General features: G+C 35.1%; 1 protein-coding gene and 1 pseudogene across 4 annotated transcripts in view; one reads left to right on the top strand and one right to left on the bottom strand.

Moving 5' to 3' along the window:
- The window catches only part of IMMP1L (inner mitochondrial membrane peptidase subunit 1), a 65,129-nt gene that overhangs the window by 330 nt on the left and 40,591 nt on the right, over positions 1-24,208 (top strand). For all 4 annotated transcript variants that reach the window (XR_016508179.1, XM_090262990.1, XM_090263006.1 and 1 more), the window contains exons 2-3: positions 9,229-9,391; positions 10,827-10,941. The gene's annotated coding sequence lies outside the window, so the exon portion shown is untranslated. The remainder of the gene's footprint in view (positions 1-9,228; positions 9,392-10,826; positions 10,942-24,208) is intronic.
- LOC150018022 (lipid transferase CIDEB pseudogene) lies at positions 12,759-13,434 on the bottom strand (annotated as a pseudogene).

A 24,208-nucleotide genomic window follows, 5' to 3' on the forward strand; every position in this document is an offset into this window, starting at 1 on the left:
TTGGAACTCACCTTAATAAATTGCCTGCTGAGCATCTGGGCTCAGTGCGTCAGTGGTAGGTGGGCTGGATAAAACTCTTGAGCTTTGAGGCGATTTGGATTTCCTCTTGATTCAGAGACCAAATGACAAAAGGTACTTCTCTGACAAGTCCCCGTGAGAAGCTTTCGTTAATTTTAATTGGTTTTTCTGTAAGTCTTGGAGCGCCTTTCCGTAAGTGGTGTGAATGACAAGTGTTACTCTGACAACCTTGTTCACACATTTAATTGTTTGCTGTTAAGGGACATTCAAATAGCAAAATACTTGAGTTTTCTTTCCAAAACAACTGATAAGAATTAGTTGTGTATGTACTTTCTTTTTCTAGTGAACTTTGAATTGAGAGCTTTCTTATTAGAATAGGAATTTTATGTACGGGGGCGGGGATAATGTAATTTAAAGCTGCGTCTTTGGGTTTAAAATTTTTCTTAAAATTGAGTATGCGTGTGTCTGCGTGTGTGTGTGTGTGTGTGTGTGTGTGTGTCGGGGGGTATTTTTAAAAGCATTCATGATTGACAAGGCTAAACTGAAAAAGGCTCCCAAATCATACCTGTTCTACAAAGTTATGACTAGTTTTGACAGTGATGTATGATACTTTCAAAATACATCCAAACCTCATTGCAGTTCTTGCCAGTGAATTGTTTTAAATCTCAATGACCCATTGAAACTCTTCGACAGATTCTATTAGATAAATCAAGATTAGTATTGCTAAATAGTGACTAGAGTTTTTCATTTGGGGAGGTCTTTTGTTTTTTTGGATTTTTTGTTTGTTTTTTTAAAGAAAAATTTCAGGAAAAAAATCTCAAGTTGTATTTAACTATGTCAAGTGGAAAGCTTGATGAGGGTTAGATACTTTCATTTTGCCAGTATAAATCTATAATCTAAATCATTTAGTAAATAGCCGTTGAGTGCTTACTGACTACTTAGACCTAATCTTGTCATTTTAGGCCTACAGAAGTAAAAATGTTCTCATTTGGGGGAGACAACATTAACATATGAGAAAATGGAATAGCACTTGAGCACATTGGACAATATGTACTAATTTTGCCCTGTAGTAAATAAGTACTAAGAAGAGCAAAACGAAAAGTGACAAAGTAGTTTAATATCAAATTGAAACATCTTGGATTTTTTTGTTGCTCTTAAATACTGATTTTTAAAAAAGATTTTATTTTTATTTTAAGATAGAGGGGAAGGGAGGGAGAAAAGGAGGGAGAGCAACATTGATGTGACAGACATGGTTCAATTGCCTCTCAGGAGCCCCAATCAGGAATGTAACCTGCACCCTAGGCATGTGACTGACCAGGGAACTGGCGACTTTTCGCTTTGCGGATTGACACCCAACCAACTGAGCCACACTAGTCAAGGCAAATACTGATTTTTTTTATAGGTTGTTTTTGCTTCATATTCCTGTGTCTCTTACTCTGTTTACTTTACCCTTTAGTTTTCTAAAGGTGATGATGTGATGCTTTGTTTGTCTTATTACTAGAACTGAAGAATTGTTTTTCAACTATGTTTTTCAACTTTAAATAGAATTTGGGAAGCATGACATGTATGCACATCAAGGACTTCCTGAAATTAGGCTATTCTTTGGTATGGTATAACACTACCATAGAATAAATGATTTAATCTATCTTAATTTTTCTTTTTTTACAAAGACTAAACCTCTGCTCTGAAAGCAAAACCCCCCAAATATTTGAATTTACCAGTATGTAGAGTTGAATATAAGACATTGGGATAAATGAAGTGTTTGTAGAAGTGAAGAGTTAAAAAGGTATATGTTAAGGTGTGCTATTAGTAATTAATTACAATTAATTAAGCCCCAGGGAATGTGCTAAGTGCTCAGGTTATAGGAGAAAGAATACTTAGTCTACACCCTCCTTGAGTGCACAGTTGGGGGAGAGAAATGAATAAATAGAATAATAAAGCATACTGTAAATACTTTGGAGGACAAATGTAGGATACCTAACTGGGACTAAGAGGAGCCTTGAAAGTTTCTCCCGAGAAAGAAGCTTAACCTGATCTTTGTGTTTTGACTAAATATATGCTAGAAGAAAATAGATTGTCTGAATGTGTGAATGGGATAAAGAGAATGGAATGTATTAAGAGACTACTACTATACTGGGTAGCTATGGCTGGTGTGGCTCAGTTGGTTGGAGTGCTGTCTCCTAACTGAAGGTTTGCAGGTTTGATTCCTGGTCAGGGCACGTTCCTAGGTTGCAGGGTTCGTTCCCAGGCCAGGTGCATGCAATTCCTGGTCTGGGCACCTACAGGAGGCAACCAGTGGATGTTTCTCCCTCTGAAAGCAGTGAAAAAAAAAGATCACTGTAAGATGTAGAATTGATATGTTCAAGGAAGGTTGACAGGAGGAATCAAAGATGGTGAATAGGTTTCTGCCTTGAACAGCTTTGTGAATGACAGAGAATAAAGAATTAAGGAGGAACAGCAGAATTTTGTAATTATGTTGGTTGTTTTAGGGAATGGGAAATCATAAAATGAGTTTTTTTTAATATGTTTAATTGGAAGAACCCATGGAGTATCCAAAGGGAAATATCCAGTACACAATGGGCTAAGTGAAAAGAGGGATCTGTAGATGAAATATGGGTTTGAAATTAATTAGAACATGGTGGAAGTTTACTTAGTGAGTTGCACTCACTAAGGAAATGTATATACTTTAGAATGAGAAGAAAAAAGAGTTGAGGATAAATGTTGGGGAACATAAACATTTAAAAGCTGGACAGAGAAACAAAATAACAATTGGAAAGTGATTATTTGATTTAATAATAATGGTTTTATTTTGGCTTTGTTAAGGGCAGATTTGATAGAGTAGTAAACTGAAAAGTCTATTGTATTTAGAACTGAATGGCCAGTACAGTTGAGTGTTCCATAAAAGTAGACCATTTTACATTTTAGAAAACTTTGCTGTGAAGTGGGGTGGGCGCGATAGAGGGTGATGACAAAAATTCAAGGGTAAAGTTTTGTTGTTTCAGAGAGATAGAAAATAAAGATACTGGAAACCAACTCTAGACAATTGATAAAAGGACCCGAATGAAGTAGAAGGAATTGAACCTGGAGAACAGGAGAGGGATTAATACAGGATGTAAAAGAAAGCTAGGCTCTTGCATTCTGCCATTAAATCTTGGGGTCCTTAAGACCATTTTCTGTTTTTTTCAGGTCTTACCTTCATCCACTCCCAGGACCTCAGTTACAATTTACTGTATATATCAATATGTAACATTTATAGTCCAGATTGCTTCTCTGATCTCCAGAATCAAATTCAGATACTTTAACTGTTTCTTAAAAGTCTTAGTGGAACCTCAAACTCAAAATGCCCCAGATTGAACTTCCTCTAGCGTTTTATATCTTGTTAAATGATAGGACAATTTGTAGAATTTGTTTCCTAAGCTATGGAACTTCACTACACTCAGTTCCCCTCTCAAGCTGCATTTTGCATATCCATTCCATTATCAAAGCCTGCGGAGTTCACCTCTTAATAGCTCTCTAATCCATTCTAGTGCATTTAGCCCTCATCTTTTGTTCTCTTGCAGAGACACACTGATCTTTTCAAAAGAGAAGTATGGTCATATAATATAAAAACACAACTTCTTAAGGACCTACATGTAGTTCCCTCTACCTATTTCTTTAAGCACATCACTCTAAATTCCCTTGCTCTGCACTCTGGCATTCATTTATTTTCCTGTACTTACCAAGTTCCATTCTCCCAAAAGACCACTAGTTAACTTCTATATAACATTCAGATCTCATTTCCGCTTAACACATTTCAGTAAAGCCATCTCACCATCCTATCAAAATAAAATCAGCTCCAGTAGACCGGTATGAACAAGTGTAATTGGAAATTAAAAAGAAATACAATTTATATTAGTATCCAAAAAAAACAAAAAGAAATACAATTTATATTAGTATCCAAAAAAACAAAAAGAAATACTTAGACATAATCTAAAAAAATGTACAATACCTATATGAAGAAAACTACACAACTGATGAAAAAAGTCAAAGAAGAACTAAATAAATGGAGACATCCCATTTTCATGGATAAGAGACTCAATGTTGTCACGATGTCAGTTCCTCCTAACATCTATAGATTCAATGCAATTCCAATCAAAGTTCTAGCAAGTTACTTCATAGAGATTTATAAGCTGATTCAAAAGTTTAGATGGAGAGGCAAAAGACCCAGAATAGCTAACACAATATTGAAAGAGAGGAACAAAGTGGAAAGACTAATGTTGCTAAACTTCAAGACTTAATATAAAGCTATAGTAATCAAAACAGTGTGCTGTGGGCAAAAGAATAGACAAATTGGTGCAACAGAATAGGGAGCGCAGAAATAGACTCAACTATAGTCTACTGACCTTTGGCAAATGAACAAAGGCAACATAATGGTCTAGATAGCTTTTTAAACAATCTGTGCTGGAACACCTAGAATATACATGCAAAAAAAAAAAAAAAATTCCAGACACAGACCTTACTACACCTTTCACAGAAATTAATCACAGTGGATCACATACTTAAATGTAAAATGCAAAACTATAAAACACCTGGAAGATAACATAAGGGACAACCTAGAGAACCTTGGGTATGGTGATGCTGTTTTTAGATACAACACCAAAGACATGATTCATAAAAGAAATAATACACTGGACTTCATAAAAATTAAAAAATTCTACTCTATGAAAGACAATGTCAAGAGAATGAGAAGAAATGCTACAGACTGAGAGAAAATATTTGCAAAGGATACATTTAATAAAGTACTGTTATCCAAAATATATAAAGAACTCTTAGTAACAAGAAAACAACATGATTTGAAAATAGGGCACAAACCATAACAGATACTTGACCAAAGAAGATACAGATAGCAAGTAAGCATATGAAGAGGTGCTCCATGTCATATGTCATCAAGGAAATGAAAATTAAAACAACATTGAGATACTAATGCACAACTATTATAATGACCAAAATCTAGAACACTGACAATGCCAAATGCTGGCTAGGGTGTCGAGTCACAGGAACTTTCATACATTGTTGACAGGAATGCAAACTGGTACAGGCATTTTGGAAGATAGTTTGGAGAACGAAATATATTCTTACCATATGATCCAGCATTTGTGCTCCTTGACACTTACCCAAAGGCGCTGAAATATATCCATATAAAAACCTGCCCATGAGTGGTTATAGCAGCTTTATTCATAATGGCTCAGACTTGAAAGTAGCCAAGATATCCTTCAGTAGGTGAATGGATAAATGAAGTGTGTTACATCCAGACAATGAACTGTTATTCAGTGCTAAAAACAAATGAACTCTCAAGCCATCAAAGATATGGAGGAGCCTTAAATGCAAATTACTAAGCATAAAAAGCCAATCTGTAAAAGCTACATACTGATTCCAGCTATATGATATTCTGGAGAAGACAAAACTATGAGGCAATAAAAAAGATCAGTGGTTACCAGAGGTGGTTGGAGGGATTGATGAATAGGCAGAATACAGATTTTTAGGGCAGTGAAAATATTCTGTATGGTAATATAATCATGGATATATGTAATTATACTTTGGTCCAAATCTGTAGAATGTACAGCACCAAAAGCGAACCCTGTAGTAAACTATGCACTTTAGGTGATTATGATGTGTCAATTTAGGTTCATTCTTAGTTAAAAAAAAAAAAAAGTATTGCGTTGACCAAAAAGTTCATTTGTTTTTTTCCATAAAATTGCTTTAGTAGTGCTTAGTTGTCTTGAACTTCATTTGAAATAATTTTGTTAGATTGTATTGTGACAGCTGTCATATCAGCATTCATTAAAAAAAATATATCAGAATTGGTGAATTTTTGTGTAGCTATTTTAATATTGAAGATGGAAGAAAGTATGTAACATTTTAAGTTTTATTATTTCAGGAAAAGTAAAAATGCAAGTGAAATGCAAAAAAAGAACCAAAAACAAAACAGTTTTTTGCAGTATATGGAGAAGGTGCTGTGACTGATAGAACATGTCAAAAGTGGTTTGAGAAGGTTCATGCTGGAGATTTCTCCCTGGATGGTGCTCCATGGTCAGGTAGACCAGTTGATAGTGATCAAATTGAGACATTAATTGAGAACAATTAATGTGATGTCATGTGGGAGATAACCCACATACTTAAAATACCCAAATCAATAAAGTTATTGGTGAAAATGAAAAATGTGTCTTTCATTTTGTGGAAAAAACCGTACAAACATTTTGGCCAACCCGATACCATTCTGGTGGGTGATAATGGGGGAAGCTACATATGTGTAGGATCAAGAGTCTATGGACAATTTCTGTAGCTTACTTTCAATTCTTCTGTAACCCTCAAACATTTCTAAAATAATAAAGCATCTAAAAAAATAAAGATGTCCCCCCCCAATTAAATCAGCTATATAAAATCTCAGTCTGAGAGTTCCATAAGCAATATGTATATCATCCAAGTGACCACATAGTGGGACCATTTTTCTTCAAGGATTCCAACAGTCTGATATTCTGAGAAGTCTTCAGGTACAATGGAAAGACTGCAGTGACCTGTTTAAGGTACACCTTGAAACAATGGGTACCCCTTTGGGTGTTCTTTCAGTGGCTTTTCTGAGACCTAGGGTTCATATTCCCATTGTGTCAATGCAGGCAAAGATCATTATAGGTATTGTGGCGGCTTACTACACGGCCTCATGGTATTCTGGCAGCTCAGAGCTCAACTGGAACCCTGTATTGCACAACTTCCATAAAACTTCGATCATGACTCTTGCTCTATCTACTTGTTCTACCTTATTTTGAATTATAATTTCTTGAGAAAAAATTTTCTGTTTTCAAATTTGACAGCATTAATTAATTGTATTCTATACAGTATTCCCTCACTTATCGTTGGTATTACATTCTAGACACCCCCCCCCCCCGCGCTAGGTGAAAATCTGCGAAGTAGGACCCTTATATTTATTTTAGTATTTATATATATTTTAAGGCTTTATAAACCCTTCCCACACGCTTATAAACTGTTCCCAGTCCCTTATTAACCTTTCCCACTCCCATATTAACCTTTTCCACACTTTTATAAACACTGCTTATGTTCTTAAACATATTCTACACTCTTAAACCTACGTAACTTTAACAACATATGTATACAGTACCGCAAAATCCTGTGATATAGCGAAAAATCTGCGATAAATAATTAAATATATTTTAAAAAATCCCGCGATACAGTGAGGCCACGATAAGTGAACCGTGATATAGAGAGGGACTACTGTACATTGAATTCTTTTATATTATCTTCCATATCTATGATGATATTTAGATTCTCATTTTTGATGCTTTATCTTTATCTTTGGCTTTTCTTAAAATTCATGTATTTTTTTCTCTCAATAACTTTGAAATATTTAAAAAATATATTTTAATAGTATTTTCATAGACTAGTGTCTTTGATTTTTTGCATTATTTCCTTTCCTAATGTTACTAATTTCCGTTTTTCTGAATGGAATCTTCCTGCTTCTGTTTGTTTGTTTTTTTCACTATAGCATTTTTTAAAAAGCAATAATTAAAATATAGTTCCAGATAAGTCCTGTCCAGTAGAACTTCCTTTGTTGATGAAAATATTCTATATCTACACTGTCCAGTACAATAGCCGTTAAATCCACATGGCTATTGGACACTTGCAATGTGGTTGATATAACTGAGGAACTGAAGTTTAAATTTTATTTTAATTATTTAAATTTCAACACTACATTGGGCTAGTGGCTACTGTATTGGACAACATAGTTCTATATCAAGATTTGCAAACTTTCTCTGTAAAAGACTAAGTAATAGATATTTAAGGCTTTGTAGACCACATAGTCCCTGTTGCAGCTAAACTCAGCTGATGTAGCACAAAAGCAGCCATCAACCACATATAAACGAATGAGCATGGCTGTGTTCTAATAAAACCTTATTTGCTAAAATGGAGTTGCCTGATTTGGCTTACGGGCCCTAGTTTGACAACCTCTCAAAAGATGTGGTTAGGAGGATATCTTTTTTTCTCCTCCCCCGCCCCCCCGGTATTCTTTTTTTTTCTTTTCTCTCTCGCGCGCGCGTGTGTGTGTGTGTTTGTGTGTGTGTATGTGTGTATATTTTTTGGAGAGAGGTGTCTCCTCTTTTCCCTGTAACTTCTTTAGAGTGATTATTGCTCTCCTTGGGTTGTTACTCTGTATTTGTTCAACTTTTGTTCCAACTTTTATATTTTTTGAATATGAAGGGAAGTGGTGGTAAGACAGGCATTCCATTTTAAAATTTCTTTAAACTCTTTTTTATTTCTGCTCTTTCATACCTCTCCTATTTGTAGGCGCAATATCAAGCATAATATGTTTTGCCTTTGTCATATTACACAGGGGAACACTTTTTAACATAATTCTTGTTGAGTTTGATTTCAAAACTGCAGTGAGTTTTCTTCTATCATGTCAAGTTTTCTCTACAGCTTATCTTAATGCGACCACTCTAGGCTGGATTGAGCCTGGATTGAGAGAAGCACTAGTGCTCTCCTATTGGCTGAGAGAGCAGACCTCCCTCAAGTTGGGAGGGGTAGGGGACGACCTTGGACACCAGCAACAGGATCATACTTGTCTAGGCTCTTCAGTTACACATGAGACAGTGTGGTGAGAGATTGTGTGCTGCTCTATATAGCAAATCGTATTCCGAAGTATAGTCCTTGTCTGTATACAAGGAGTTAGCAGAATTTATTTTTTATTTACATATGTACTTATTTCCTTCAGATCATGTCTGTCTCTGCTATTTCTCATCATAAGTACCTAAACAACCTTGATTCATTTTGTTCTATCTGTGGTAGTTTCACCATTCCCAGTCAAAGGACAAACATCAGCACATTTGTCAGGCAAGGCTATTTTGCATATTTTAGTAAAACTTGGTGATCAAGATAAGCCTTGGGCCCCTCACAAGGTGTGCAAGCAGTGTGTCAAGAGTTTACAGGCATGGCCGAAGGGAACATGTTATAAATTGCCACTTGTATACCTATGGTTTGGCGAGAGCCCAGAGATCATTCGGGTGACTGTGACTTTGTATAGTGAAAAGTCAGCATATAACAAGAAAAATAAATGTCAAATAAGAGTTTCCTAGTCTACCATCAGCTATATGCCCAGTGCCTCATTCAGCTGAAATCCTAGTGCCAGTTTTCAATGAACTACTCTCTTTCGAAAAGCAGGAGTATGGTGAAGAACTAAGTGACAGCAACGATGAAGATTTTGAAATTGAAGATGATTCAGTTTGTAAGTGATTTGGCACGAAATTTGGGACTATCCTAAAAGGCTCCAGAACTCCTAGCATCAAGATTGCATGAGAAAAACTTGCTTGAAAAAGGAGTGAAGGTATCCTACTTTTGATCAAGAGAAAGTGCATTTCTTTAGTACATTCAAAGTGATGGTGGCTTTGTGTATTGCCATAACATACATGGTTTAATGGAGGAATTGGGAATTCCAATCTATAATGCAACTGAATGGCGACTGTTCCTCGATAGCTCAAAGAGGAGCTTGAAGTGTGTCCTCCTCCACAATGGGAATTTATTTGGTGCAGTCCCAACTGGCCATTCAGTTTGTTTTCATGAAGAATATGAAGACATAAAGAGAGTCATTGATCTGTTGCAATATCACAAGCACAATTGTATAATCTGTGTTGACCTTAAAATGGTCTGCTTCCTTCTTGGTCAGCAATGCAGATACAGCAAGTATCCCTGTTTTCTGTGTATGTGGGACAGCGAGCTCATGAGAAGCCTTAGGTGGAGTTGAATTTGCCTCCAAGATCTGACTTCAATCCTGGTGATCCAAACATTCTACATGAGCCACTTGTTGACAGAAAGAACGTTCTATTCCCACCTCTGCACATAAAACTGGGTCTCATGAAGTAATTTGTTAAAGCTTTGCCAACTGAAGGAGACTGTTTCAAGTATCTCATTTTGGCATTTCCTAGCCTATCATTTGAAAAGATAAAATACCTTAATATGTATGTTTGGTAGCAGAACTTTATTACTTGTACACAATTTGACTTACAGTAGCAATATATAGCCTTTATATAAATAAAATTACTCTAAATATAAAAGTGTGTTCAGGTGATTTTTTTTCTTTATTTTCCTTTGTATGTACATTTTGTATCATTTTTGGGACAAAGGGAGGGTATCCCATACCTTAAAAAGTTGACATGATAGAGAAAAACTGGGGTCATTTTTGGATTCAGATGCCAAAAATTAGTCAAAAACAAGTGTCAGATCTAACTCAATGAAAATTGTGTTCCCCAGTGTTACAGCTGGTCATAGTGTTTTCTAACAATATAAAGATTCTTCATATTCAGTAAATATCTGACTAATGTCTTAACATATCAGCATTACAAACTACTTCTCTGCTTCCCTTTCATGCTTAAAATTAACTTCAAATATTCATGCTGACATGTAGAAATGAATGTTATAGCCTCTCTATTATCTGCAAATTGTTATAGAGAATTTGATTTATCAGAACTGTATGTGGTTCACCTACCAACTTCTTTAAGACCTTGAACACGGTTCTCTCTAAGTTGATTGATACATTATGTCACCCAGTTAGTGTCTTCTTCTACTTTAAATTCCCTCATAGATGAAGGACTTTAATGTTTTGTTTTTTAAAATCATTATCCAAAGTGTCATTAAATATCTGATTTCAAAATCCCATTGACCTGCCATAGAAGACAACTGAGAGACATTTAGTCATGTATTAATTCAACTCAACATGGCTGAGAGAAGCCTTCACCTAATATAATTTTGATTTTATGCTTTAGGAATGCTGAAACCATGGATCATCTGTATATGCTTTGAGGCATGCTTTAGATGCTTTTTTTCCTGGAAGCCCTACAGCTATCCTAAAAATTGAATATATTGTAGAACAGACCTATGGTAAGTGGGCTTTTTTCCCTCCTCTTGTTTTTTTCTGTCCAATTCATGTTCAAGTTAAATTTTATGAATTCCTAATGCTGCTTCCTGCTGGACACTGTCTTTTTTGAAAGTTGGCACTTAATAGATGGGCAAATAACTGGTTAGCTGGACCCGCTAAAGAAGGGAATCCTTGGCTGCATTAACACACACACACCAATAGTGTACAACTAGAGTAACTCAGTTATGCTGAGTGATACCGCTGCTGCCATTGTGTTGATATCTGGAGCATGATGAAAGTGCTGATAGTCATGCTTCTAAATTTCATTGTCTGCTTCCTGTTTAGTGGCATCTAAAAGTTATAACAAACATATTGGAGGATGCTTCTAGATGATGGATCTTTTAGGATTTCCTGAATTGTGTGTGTGTGAGTATATATATGTTTGTAATTTAAGTCAGTTTTTAAATTGTTTTTAATTATCTTTTTTTGTAATAAATTAAATTTCCTGTATTATTGTTTTTTCAAAGGAAGTATTTAGGACAGTTCCAGGGTACTGTAATTTAAATTGAGCATTGTTTGGTCTATTTTGAATGGGTCACCCTACATTACTTTTTATACAGTGGAGTAACTTGTTTTGTATATCCGTCCCATAATCCAGCTGTCACGTTTTCTAGAACACACTGTGAATGATACTTGGTTTGGACCTCAAGTGTCGTGTCTGTCCATCCTATCATGAACCCTCACACTGTATGCATACAGAAGTGCTCCCCAAATTGTTTTAAAACATGTGAGAATTAAAAGTGTTTTTCTTCCTACTTTTGAGTGAAAATATTGTTAAATTTTTTGGAGTGCAACCTGAATAATATTATTGCCTGGATGTAAGATAGATTTTCTTTTAAAAGCAGTCATACATTTCCTTGAAAAGAAGTAAAGTGACAGAAACAACATGAGCTCAGCCAAGATTTAACAGGATAGCTGATCTTATACTCTTTAACAGCCTGGTACTTTTTTGATAGCCATTTGGAAAGCCTGTGAAATCTACTCTTAATTAGAATAGTGGAGAGTAAGGCATACTGATTTGTTTATTATTAAAATATTGCAATAAAAATGCAGACCAATAAAATTAAATTGTTAGCGAAAAAAGAAAGCCTTTTCTTCCCTCTCTGTAAAAATGCATTTCAGAAAATATATCATTTTGAACTTTTTTATTTTAAAATAAGCATCATGTAAAAATAGAAATGCATAGTAAAATGAGTAAGTGTAAAGCAGACATCCATGTTTTCATGGATCATTACTGGTGTCTCAGATACCCTTGGTAGAATCTTCCTTTTTTTTAGAGGTACCCCATGTCCTGATATTTACGGTCATTATTTATATAACTTAATCACTTTTATGCAATATATTGCTCAGCAATATGTTTACTTTTTGTCTCTAATGTTTATGGAATTGTATGTATTCTTTTTCTTTTCCCCCCAACATTTTAATTTTTTTGAGGAGGGGGTAAAGTAAGAGAGGGCCGTCTTCAGTGTTCTGGGAAGCTTAGGGATGGGAGGAGTTGTAAGGAATTTAGATGTAACAGTAATCATGGTGGGATCAAGAGGCCTCGAGACAGGTTTGTGGTCTTTCAGGGTAAGTGGGAGGCTGGAAAAATGGCTGGGAAGGGGCAGCGTTCTTCAGGAAAGGGCATAGGGTAGGAATGGAATGCTTTATGTTGATGGGGCCTATCATGGTGTTGTCAGAGAACAGTGGGGAAATCAAGTGAGTTACCCAGCGTGCATTGCTGGCATGTCCTCTAACCTGATACTGTCAAAGTCCTTACGATGTCTCTCTTGGAACACATCTAGGGGCAGAAGCTCAGAGCCCCTTCTGAGTGGGGATGGCAGCGACTCCGCTGCTGCCACTGCCACGGCTCTGCCCACTCCATTGCATTATGAAGGGTGGAGGAAATTTCCAGTGATACAGGCCAGGCATTGCAGCAGCCTGGGGGTCCGACTGAAGGAGCTTCTTGAGTACTCTTTTGGAGCCAAGTCCTTGAAAGTCAAAACTCATGAGTAGAGCCGTAGAGTGTGACGTTTACATTCAGGCTGCCAAAGAGGTCTTGAGGGTTTCGCTTTTATCTGTTGAAGGTAATGAAGATGATGCCTTGCTGTGCTTGGGCTTCTCTCAGCCCAGGCCATATGACAGCACCCACCTTTGCTGGGGCTCCAGCTGTGCCCCAACTCCAGCACCATCAGGCATGTGTCGCCTTCCAACAGCTGGAACAAATCCTTGCTCTGCATGGAGCTGCCACCCCCTTTAGCACGAATGGTTAGCAATCCACTCAACAGCAGGGTCTCCAAGCTTTATCAAGCAGTTCCTGGCGGTGGCAGCTGCTCTCACAGACACAGAAAGGTGGCTAAGGCGGTGGAGCTGAGGCCCAGATCCTAAGATCAAACTCATAGCATGTGTTGGTTACTGACCTGAGCCTGGAGACTGTGAATGACCTTCATGCTTTCCTTCTGGCTGGTGCTGCCCATGGTGCTGCCACAGCTCTAAGGTGCGGGCTGGGCTATCAGGTGACATGGGACATGGGTGGGCCTGCTGCTGAGTGCCACTGTGTGGAATCATATGCATTTTTTCTTACTTTATTCAGCATTATGTTTCAAAGATCATCTTAGTAGTTGCATGTAGTTTTATTTTCTTCATTTTTATTATTAGTGTTGGGTTGGCCAAAAAGTCTGAATGGTTTTTTCTGCAAAATAAAAGACACATTTTTCATTTTCACCAAAAACTTTATTGATTTGGATATTTTGAGTATGTTGGCTATCTCCCATGTGGTATAACATTGATCTCAATGTCTGTATTTGATCACTGTCAACTTCAACTGGTCTATCAGACAGTGGAGCATCGTCCCGCGAGAAATCTCTAGCACAAAACTTCGCAAACCACTTTGACATGTTCAATCAGTCACAGCACCTTCTCCCTACACTGCACAAATTTTATTTGTGAGTGTTTCAGCTGTGTTTTTACCTTTCTTGAAATAATAAAGCATAATATGGTGGAAATGTTGCATATTTTCTTCCATCTTCAATATTAAAATGGCTACACAAAAATTCACCAATTTTGATAAGTTTTTTTAAGTGAACGCTGTCACAATGCAATCTAACAAAATTGTTTCCAATGACGTTAAAGACAACAATGCGCCTCCAGAGTCATCTTACTGGAAAAAAAGAAAAGAGCTTTTTGGTCAACTCAATATATTATTTCTTTGGAATGAGTACAACCATTTATCCTATTGTTGGTGGATGTCTGGGTTGTTTCTACAGTTTGTGTGTTTTAAATGATATTGCCATGAATACTCTTTTACATTTTATATGTCTTTTATATGTCATGTAGAAAAAGTCACATATTTTCAGGTTAAAGAAAATTTATTATAGTGGTATTTAAATTAAGTGAATGCATGAGAAATTTTTTATATCATGAGAGTAACATTAATTATTTGAAAAGATCCTGAAGGGATTATAGTTTCTTTTACTATATGCCTCAAATATATGGTAAAGGGGCCTATAATTTGTGATAGTTTAAACAAATTGTATTCATAACGATAATACAGATATAGCCCTGGCCGGGTGGCTCAGTTGGTTGAGTGTCATCCCATACACCAAAAGGTGGCCTGTTAGATCCCCTCTCAGGGTACATACCTAGGTTGCAGGTTCGATTTACAGTCAGGGAGTATATGAAGGGCAACCAACTGATGTTTCTCACCTGGATGTTTCTCTCCCTCTCTCTCCCCTTCCTTCCCCTCTCTCTGAAATCAATAAGCATGTCCTTGGGTGAGTATGGATGGATAAATAAATATATAGATATAATGTAGATTAGGACCTAATTTAGTAGCTCTTTGTTTTCCTTTATTAGCAAATCTATTGTTTACTGTCATGTCATGTTTTCTATAACAACTTGACTGATGAAGAAACTATGGAGGACTAGTGGGATTGAGTTACTTGAACAAGGTTATTTAGCAAGTTGGCGCTAGAAACCAGACCAACTTGTCCACTTGGCAGTTTCAACTTAAAGAAAACAAAGTAAAAAATGAAATCAGGACATTTTCTTGAGTGTATCCAACCATTTACGTGGAAAATTTGCCTGACTAGTCTTCAGATATTATCAGATATTCTTTTGCCTATTAACTAAGACCTACCTGGCTTAGCATAGGGAATGCTATATTTAAAGCCCCCCAAATGTTATTGCACTTTATTACAGTTCCTCTTTCCAAAGGCAACCATAGTATATTCTAACTTTGAGTGAGAATTTTACTTTGAGTAATTCCTCGTTCATTGGGCTATTGTTAATGAATGGTATAGTTCTCATCTGTTAATTTTGTAGATGAATGAATCTTATTCTTTTATGTGCCAAAGTTTGTTCAGTAGAACTATTTTTCTAAAATGCTTCTAAAATCTAAAATTTGCCCTTCTGTTTTTCTAAACAAGGCAAACTGAGTATAATTTAAATTTTGTTTTGGCGGCTCAAAGCTGACATTGTAAACATCAGTCATTTCACATTTTGTTTAAGGTTTGTTAGGTAATTCTTGTCTTTCTTTTTCTTTTTTTGCTGTCATTGCATTATATTGACTAATATTAAAATCAGCATTTGCTTAACATTATATATACATTGCTTGGGTTGGAGCTTAAGTATAGTTTTTGCCTGTTTACTGACTAAAAGCATAGAATGGGTGGCAGCTTTTTCAGATTTATTTTGGGGTCTGTATCTAGGCTAGCCAGTTTGTTTGAGAGGACTGGGATTATTTGATAACTGATTTCTGAATGATTGAAATGAAACATATATTGTATCACATATACTGATGTATTCTTATTCGAGGAATAAAAATGATCACATACATGGTTTCTTATAAAACAGTGATACTGAAACTGGATTTACTTAAGGATTCCTTTACATAGGAAGTCCAGTGGACTTAAGAGGTTGTTTCTAATTGGAAAGTATTTGATAGGGTGAGCAGAGAAATAAAAACAGTGTATTAGGTGACACTACCTATTGAAAATGGCAGTCATAAAGATTAAGTTACCTTCAAAATGATAGTTTTTTAAAGGAAAATATAGAAGTAACACAGATTTGGTTTCATGGTAACATTTAAGTACTTCAGGAAAATGTTTATTTAAAAGTGCATTAGACTGCTCACCCAATTATAAACAATTGAAAGTGTTTATAGAAAAAACTGGGGTGGGATGTATATTACTTGTTAGATGACAGGAGATTTTTGAGAGGTAAACAATAACAATAACATATCAGGACAATAGACATCACTAGGATGATTTCGTGTATCAAAGAAGTGTTTTTAAATTTGAAAACTTATTTGCTCTTAAACTTAATAAGTCAACAAATTTTGCATGTGCATTTTGGGAAAAATAAACAAAGGACTTCATGTACTATTTTGCAGTAAGAACATCTTTCAGAATTTGCCTTATAAACAAAATATCTTTGAGACCCAAAGAGAGGTATAGCTTTTTCTAGGATACATCTGAGATCCATAAATTGACAACTTCTAGAAAAAGGACAATGCATTTACATATTTGTTTTATTACCAATTATTGGAATTTTTTGCAGATATACTTGTGTACTTAAAATATAACATGTATAGGAGTTTCAATTGCAGCTTTTTTGTGTGTGTGTAGTAGTAAACTATTGGAAAGACCCCTAATGTCTATCAGTAGGGTACTTGCTAAATGATCTATGGCATATCTATACTCTTCAGCTGTAAAAAAAAAAAAAAAAAAAAAGGAAAGGAAAGGATCTCTGATGCAGATTTGGAAAGTTTTCAAGCATATATTGCTATTCGAAAAGAGCAGATTTCAAACAGCGTATTGTATACTACTTCTTGTTTGAAAGGGAGGAAAATATAAATATATATTTAGAGATACTTATATTTGCATAAAGAAAATCTGGAAGAGTATACAAAATCTAAATTCTGTGTGTGAATGGGTGAGGAAAACAGATGGGATATATATACTGTATATCTTTTAGATCGTTTTAATTTTTGAATATGTGAATGTGTTGTTATAGTTTTACTGCTTTACCCCTAGAGTTTGGCAGATAGTAAGCACTGAATAAATATTTGTTATATAAATGAAAAATGAACTCTAATCTTTTGATGATCCCTTTTAGCTTATTTCTTAAAGTATCTTTTTAATATGAGAAAAAGTGTTGTGAATTATATGTTGATTCCAGTATAGAAATAGAGAAAATATTTAAGTGGGACACAGTGAGTATCCTAGATTAGTTTATTATCTTTTTAAGAAGAAGTTTCATGTCTCAGGTAGCGTTGTTTGGAGAAATCACCCAGAGACTATTCTAAGATTAAACACTTGGTTTACTGAGGGAAGTGGAGAAATGGGGCTGGAGGGAGGCGGAAACTCCTGGACCAACTGAAGGGCCCATAGGAACAAGGGAAGCAGGAAAAGAGAAGGGAAAAGGGAAAGGGGGAAGGGGGAAGGAGAGACTCCTGATCACCCACACAGCCTGTAGGAATTTCCTGTCTCAGCTGCTGCCTCCACACTTTGCCAAACACACATTTTGGTGAGGGTGAGTTTACCCATCAACATATTCAGCAGGTTATTTACATCTCCTTGCTTTCCCCCCACCAGGCCAATGAATATATCATGCTAGGTCCATTAACATTTCTTCTGGGAAGAGCAAAGTCCATTTTTATTTCCTATGGGCGGTGCTAGGTGCAGGTTAATTTGCATATGGTTTATTTGCATACATCAAAAGTCCAGGTGGGCAGTCCCTCTGCCACCATGTTCTGACAGTATAATACTGATATTAAAGAATAAGTTATATTTTCTTTACTGGCACTGAAAAATTATAAAAGTTTTTAACAAATAAAAAGTTAACATAAGAACTTACGAAATGGCGAACATATAATTTTTATACTGCCTTTTCTTCTGTGCTACTTTAGTTTCCCACATAAGAACAAAATTTCAGTCCTGAGACTGTTTTAGAAGCTGTGTTATAACAGAAGAAGTGGGGGGGGAGGGGAGAGAAAGGAAGGGGGAAGAAGGGGAATGGGGGTCCAGCGGGGGGCGGGGGGGGAAGAGGAAGAAGAAGAAAGAAGAAGAATCAGCAGCTGCTCCTGACACAAAAGCCAGATATGGTATTATAGTTTGGGAAATGGGAAAGGTAATAGGGTAAATGACTGTTGCTCCTCCATTTATAAGAGTCCAGGAACTTATTCAGCTATTGAGTTGAAAATTTGATTATTCAAATAAATCTTATCAGAAGCCTTAGTTTTTTGTTCCTAAGTTTCTTATGACAAGAATTTTGGCTATCCCTGCATATCTCTGCATTTGTGTGTAAAACTTCTTTTTAAAGAAAGTTCTATATACAGAAAGTGCACATATTGTAAGTGGATTGTTCAGTGAATTTTTTAGAAGCCAAATAAACCCATGTAACCACACCCAGATTTAAAAAAAGACCATTATCAGTACCCTCCCTAGAGGACACTTTCATGTTCCCTTCCACTCAGTATTTCCCTCCCTGCACTAAAATAACCATTACCTTGACTTTTAGTAACATAGCCTTGCTTGTTTTTGTATTTTATATATAGAATTTTACAGTCTATTTTATGTCTGGTTTCCTTTGCTCAACTTTATTTCTTGAGATTTGCTTACATTGTTGCATGTAGTTATCCTTCCTTCATTTTCATTGCTACATTTCATTATATACCTATATAGCAACTGTTTTTTTGTTTGTTTATTTGTTTTATTTTTAGAGAGAGGGGAAAGGAGAAAGAGAGAGAGAGAAATATCACTGTGTGGTTGCCTCTCACTCACACCCCCAACTGGGGACCTGACGTGCAACCTAGTCATGTGCCCTGACTGGGAATCGGACCAGCGACACTTGGCTTGCAGGCACAACTGTTTTTTTAATCCATTCTGTTAATTGACATTTGGGTGGTTTCCATATAACACCACTATAAGCTTTCTAATACATATCTCTTGGTTAACATATTTATGTTTCATTTGTGGCTATATCTAGGAGCAAAATTGGTGGATTATAAGTATATGTATGTCCAACTTTACTCAATATTGCCAAACAGTTTTCTAAAGTGGTTGTACCAGTTTACATTCATACGAGAGTTCTAGTTGCTCCAAGTCTTTGTCAACACTAGATCCTTTTCCCCACTTCTTTTATTTTTCAGATTCTGGTGTGTTTAAATAGTAAACCATTATTGTTTTACCTTCTAGTACCCTAAAGATTAAACAAGTTGAGCATTTTTTCATCTGTATATTACCTATTTTATTAATTCTCTTTTGTGAAGTACCTGTTCATTTCTTTTGCCTACTTTACTGTTAGGTTGTCTTTTTCTTTGATGTGAAGATGTTCTTTATATATTTAGAATATGAATCCTTCATTGAAAATAGGTGTTGAGAGCGTTTCTCTTACTTTGAGGTTTGCCCTTTCAACCTATTAATAGTTCTTTTGATGAACAGGTGATTATGACTTTATAGTAGTCTAGTTTGTCATTTATGTTTAGTGCTTTTTGCATCTTAAGAAATATTTGTCTACTCCAAAGATGTTGTGTGTTTTACACTAAAAATGTCACTGTTTTATCTTTTAGATCTGCAATTTTAGACTGTATTTTCATGTTAGGCAATTTTGTTCTGCTTTTTAGACTCAAGAATCTCTATCTTCAGACAGAAAAAGGAGGTGGATTTATATTAATGACCATAATTATGTGCTTTTTACAAAATACCCCTTAAGAAAACAGTGTGTTTATCTATGTTTGCCTCAACTGCTGCTTTCATGTACTGCTTTGTTATGTTGTTCTCCTTTAAGAAGATTCTACTAGATTATTCAGGGAAGAATTTCTGGGGTAGGAAGATGAATATTATGATTTTCAATATTTTTAATAATATTAGTATTCATAAAAGTTTTTATCCATGAAATGTAAAATTTGGTGAAGTATTTACAAGCATAATCCCAGTTACATCATTTCACTATATTACAGTTTAGTATATTTAATTGAGGAAGAAATTAGATTTTAATTTTTTGAGTAGGTTTTCCTGTGAGCATCCATTTGTGTACAAGTTATGAACATTCATAAGGCCTTCAGTGATAGTTTTTATTATTCAGAAATATGAGACATATGTTGTGATTATGTGCTATTATATATTTGTATTGCAGAAAAGTGTTTTTATACTCCCTGGTATTTTAGTTTTTATCTTGTCAGTAATGTATATTATTAACTTATTGTATTATGTAATTTTGCATTTATATTTCTTAATGAGAGTAATTGCCTATTTAAAAATGTATTTTATCTCTGATCACAGTGCTGAAATTACAGAAAGGTGATTGTACTTGACTCTTAGCTAAGCATTTAGATCTTTTTCACTTGTCATCTACATTTCTTAGTTTAAAGCATCAAATTAAATAATATTTTATCTTGGCTTTTATTTTAACCCATGCATTTAAAAACTAAAATTGAGATAAAAGATAATTTCAAAATAAACTCAGTATATTATTTATGAGTGGAGCAACACATTAACATTGGGTTCACAATAGATCATATCGCTTTTATTCCATCTTACAAGCTTAGCAGCACAAACAGAATAATCAACATATTATTTGGCTGTCATCTGCTGAACAGAAACCAGAGATCACAAGGAGGTTTTCCCTAGCTGTGGTGATGGCCTTTTTGTTCCAAGCCCCCATCTGGGAGGGCCATGGTGTGTTATCATATGGAACGCGGGGTTTTCTGTAATCTGCTTAGCTGCACTGCAGTTTGAATCTTCATTCCATGTTTGTGTAATTTATAATTTTAATGAGACCATGGCTCTTGTGGGCTTTGAAATATATTAAAAGCTCTTTTGTGCATATGCTTTTGTTCTTGCTTAATAGGCTCAGTGTATTTAAAACTGATGAATTTTTATTCATGAATTTGGATGTCTGGGGATTAACTTAGACTGAATATCATTGTTCTCATATATTGATGGTTAGAAAGTTTTTTTTAATTGTTATTGTTTTGTTTTTATGTGTGTGTGTGTGTGTCTGTGTGTATATGTGATACTTGTAACCAGAAAAGGAAAGAAATAGATGATTTTAAAAGGGTAGGAAAAAGTGGCATGGCTGACTTAGATATTATCTATCTAATTTATTGATTCTCATATTTCATCTTTAGCCATAGTACTTTACATAAATATTATAAAGGAATAATTATGAAAAAAGTTTTTAAATGAGTTAAATATTTACATACTGTGGTTTATATCTAATATTCCAATGTGTGTCAAAGGTAGACTTTGTATTTTAATTGTATAATATCAATTTTGTGTGGTTGTTCTAAATTTGCCATTAACTTTCTTGAATTATGTATATATTTTATATTTTTACTATTTACAGTTTTCCTTCTTCCTGTAAAACTTTTTGTTAATGAATTTTTTTAAACCTACATTGATGGTTAATGAGAAGACCAATGGAAAAGCAACTTTCTAATAATTTATAAAACTGACACTTTTCATTTTGCTAAAATTCTGAAATATATTAAATGCTTCAAATCTCTGTAGTTACTACTTATGATGCATTTGTAAAATTTCAATGTAAATAGTTATATAGCACCTTAGAAAAAAATCGTGGTCCTTGCTAGATCCAGACGTAGTTTTAGAAGTTGCTGTCTTTTGGACTCATTAGACCTTACTAGTCTTTTATGAAGTTGCCCAAGGTGTACTTTTTATAAAAGCCTATACTTACTGGACTAAAGCATTTTTGTAACTTTGAAAAATTATTCTTTTTTGGCATTTGGTGGTCAGCAATTTGCCTGGTTCCTTCTTCTTCATCACTACCTTAAAGCTAGAAATACAAAATAGACAATAAAATGACTGCATTTTATTCTTATTTTACAAAGCTTATCTATCACATTTGACACTGGAATGTTTGTTCTTCCATAATAACCCTCCGCGTTAGTTTCTGTCCAAATGAAATATGAGAGTCCTATATGTATTTTATATAACCCACTATATCTAGATTGTTACATTTTCAACATGAAATCAATATAAAATATTTTACTTTTTCTTGGTACTAAGTCTTTGAAGTCCAATCTGTATTTTATTCATACAATACCTATCAGTTTGGACTAGTCACATTTCAAGTGCTCAATAGCCATAAGTAGCTAGTGGCTACCTTTATTGAACAGTATAGCTCTCAAGTATTACATAACAGAAATGTGTGGTTCTGTGCATTCTTCAATTCTTTTTCTAGTAATATCCCAATCAAGGTAATCAAAGAGCATTCATGTGCTATGTAGTTGAAGTTATACAGTGTTTTATAGCTCTACCACTTAGGCTGTTGGTATATATCTGCCTGTTTAATACACAGAATCAGAAGTGTGTCACTTGACTCCTGACTACTTAACAGATTTGTATAGCTATGCTTAAAGATACTGTGATGATGAAGAGTTACTGACTAATATAAGGGATGCAGTGTGTTCCTTAGCAATTGTGGGCAAATTGAACTTGGAAGTAAGTCCTACTTCAAGTATAACGAGGAGCTTAGTTTTATAAGAATTGCATGTCAAATCTTAGTACTTATTTAAAAAATATAAACTTGAGAATTCCTCTTTGCACTCTTAGAATTGTTCTGTATAGGTATTTGTGTTAACGATAGTAATCTCTTTTCATATAAGTTTGCTAAGAGCTGGTATAGCTTTAAACTTAGAAGAAAAAAGGTGAACACAAAGTATTGTTTTCTAAATATCTCTCGGAGTCTATACATTTTAAATGCTCTGTATATATTCCAGTATAAGGAAAAGTTATTTCATTCACTAAGTAATTCAAAAACATAAAGCTAAGAATTCTAAAACTTTGAGTTATAATTGATTTGAATTGATTCATATATCTGAAAGTGTAAAATGATCCAGGTGCTTTGTATAAAGTACTGCTTCTATCCTTTTGAAAAGTAGAGATCTTATGTGTAATTGACCTTTTTGCTCAAGCATGGTTTAGAGAGAAAAGGATATGCTGATGAGATATCTGAATTTTTCATATTCTAAATTTTGAGGGAATTGAGTTTATTCACATGTAGTCTAACTTATGTAGATATTTGGCTGATGCATGTTGTATTCTCTTAATCACTTAAATTTTTTATTGACTTTTCTCTGTGATTTCTGCATTTAAGGTGTTGACACAAAATGTTAAGCTATTCTTTAAACAATACCTCTAGTTTCTTGGAGCTGATAAATCCAGCCATTGATTTCCTAATTTTATTATGTACACAGTGAATTGTAATCCAAGATTACAGCAAACAAGATGTTAATTTTGAGCCATAATCTATGTACATTTCAATTACAGAGCATGATTGTTATAGAAGCACAGAATAAAAAGGAATAACATTTGTGCTATCCTCACAGGAGCTGTCAATAAAAGATGTAATAGGGGATTTAGGAATCTGGAAATGGCCAACTAATTTATGTGAATCTATTTTATTTGAGCTAGAAAGACAAGCGCTTTTCCGTCTGTACTTCATATTGCAGAGCACAGGCTGTCTGTAGAAAACCAGGCGGCTGCATATGGATAGTCCCTTGATATCATTCACTTGCTGTGTAATCTTATTATGCAAAGTTCTAATCTTCACCTAGAATGAATGCCTCTGGGTCAGAATATAGTCATATCAGGGTTTTTGAGGTCATGTTTTGTGATCCTTAGCTTATTCTTCTAAGTAGGGCTGGGATTTAAAGGGTATTCCCCAGACGCTGGCAAAGATAGGCAGCAGAACCTGCTGCCTTTTTGGAAGACAAGACCAACATGAGGTCCCTGGTCGGATTAAACTTGATTTGTAGCTGTAGGATTTTTTAACAGATGTATTATTGGACAGGGAATAGGGGGCCACCAGCACAGCAAAATTGAATCATGACTGGCATTCTCAGGGAGTTTGCTGCCTGCTAAAACAGCAGCTGCATGTGGATTTGACTTCTTTCAGGTGAAGCGACTTCCAGTCATTTGGAAAGGATGGGATGAAAAGGAACCTTGGTGATAATTTTGATGTCTGCAAGATTTAGTACCAGTGTAATGGGATTATCGGTAACACCTTCACTGCAGAAAAAGCCACCTGGCGCTATAACTGGCAGCCACTGAGAACTAATCCTTTCCCATCTCTTGGATGTCATTCATGAAGCTGAAAGCGATTTCTGTCCTAACTGTGATTAATTTTATAAACAACAACAAAAAATCAGATGATCAAGGCAAAAAAGATGCTTTTTATTACTTATTTAAAATATGGAGTCTTAGCTATTTGACTTATAAATTATGT

This window comes from Furipterus horrens, unplaced genomic scaffold, assembly GCF_987537825.1.
Source record: "Furipterus horrens unplaced genomic scaffold, mFurHor1.1.pri manual_scaffold_2, whole genome shotgun sequence".
In the NCBI taxonomy this organism is placed as follows: Eukaryota; Metazoa; Chordata; class Mammalia; order Chiroptera; family Furipteridae; genus Furipterus; species Furipterus horrens.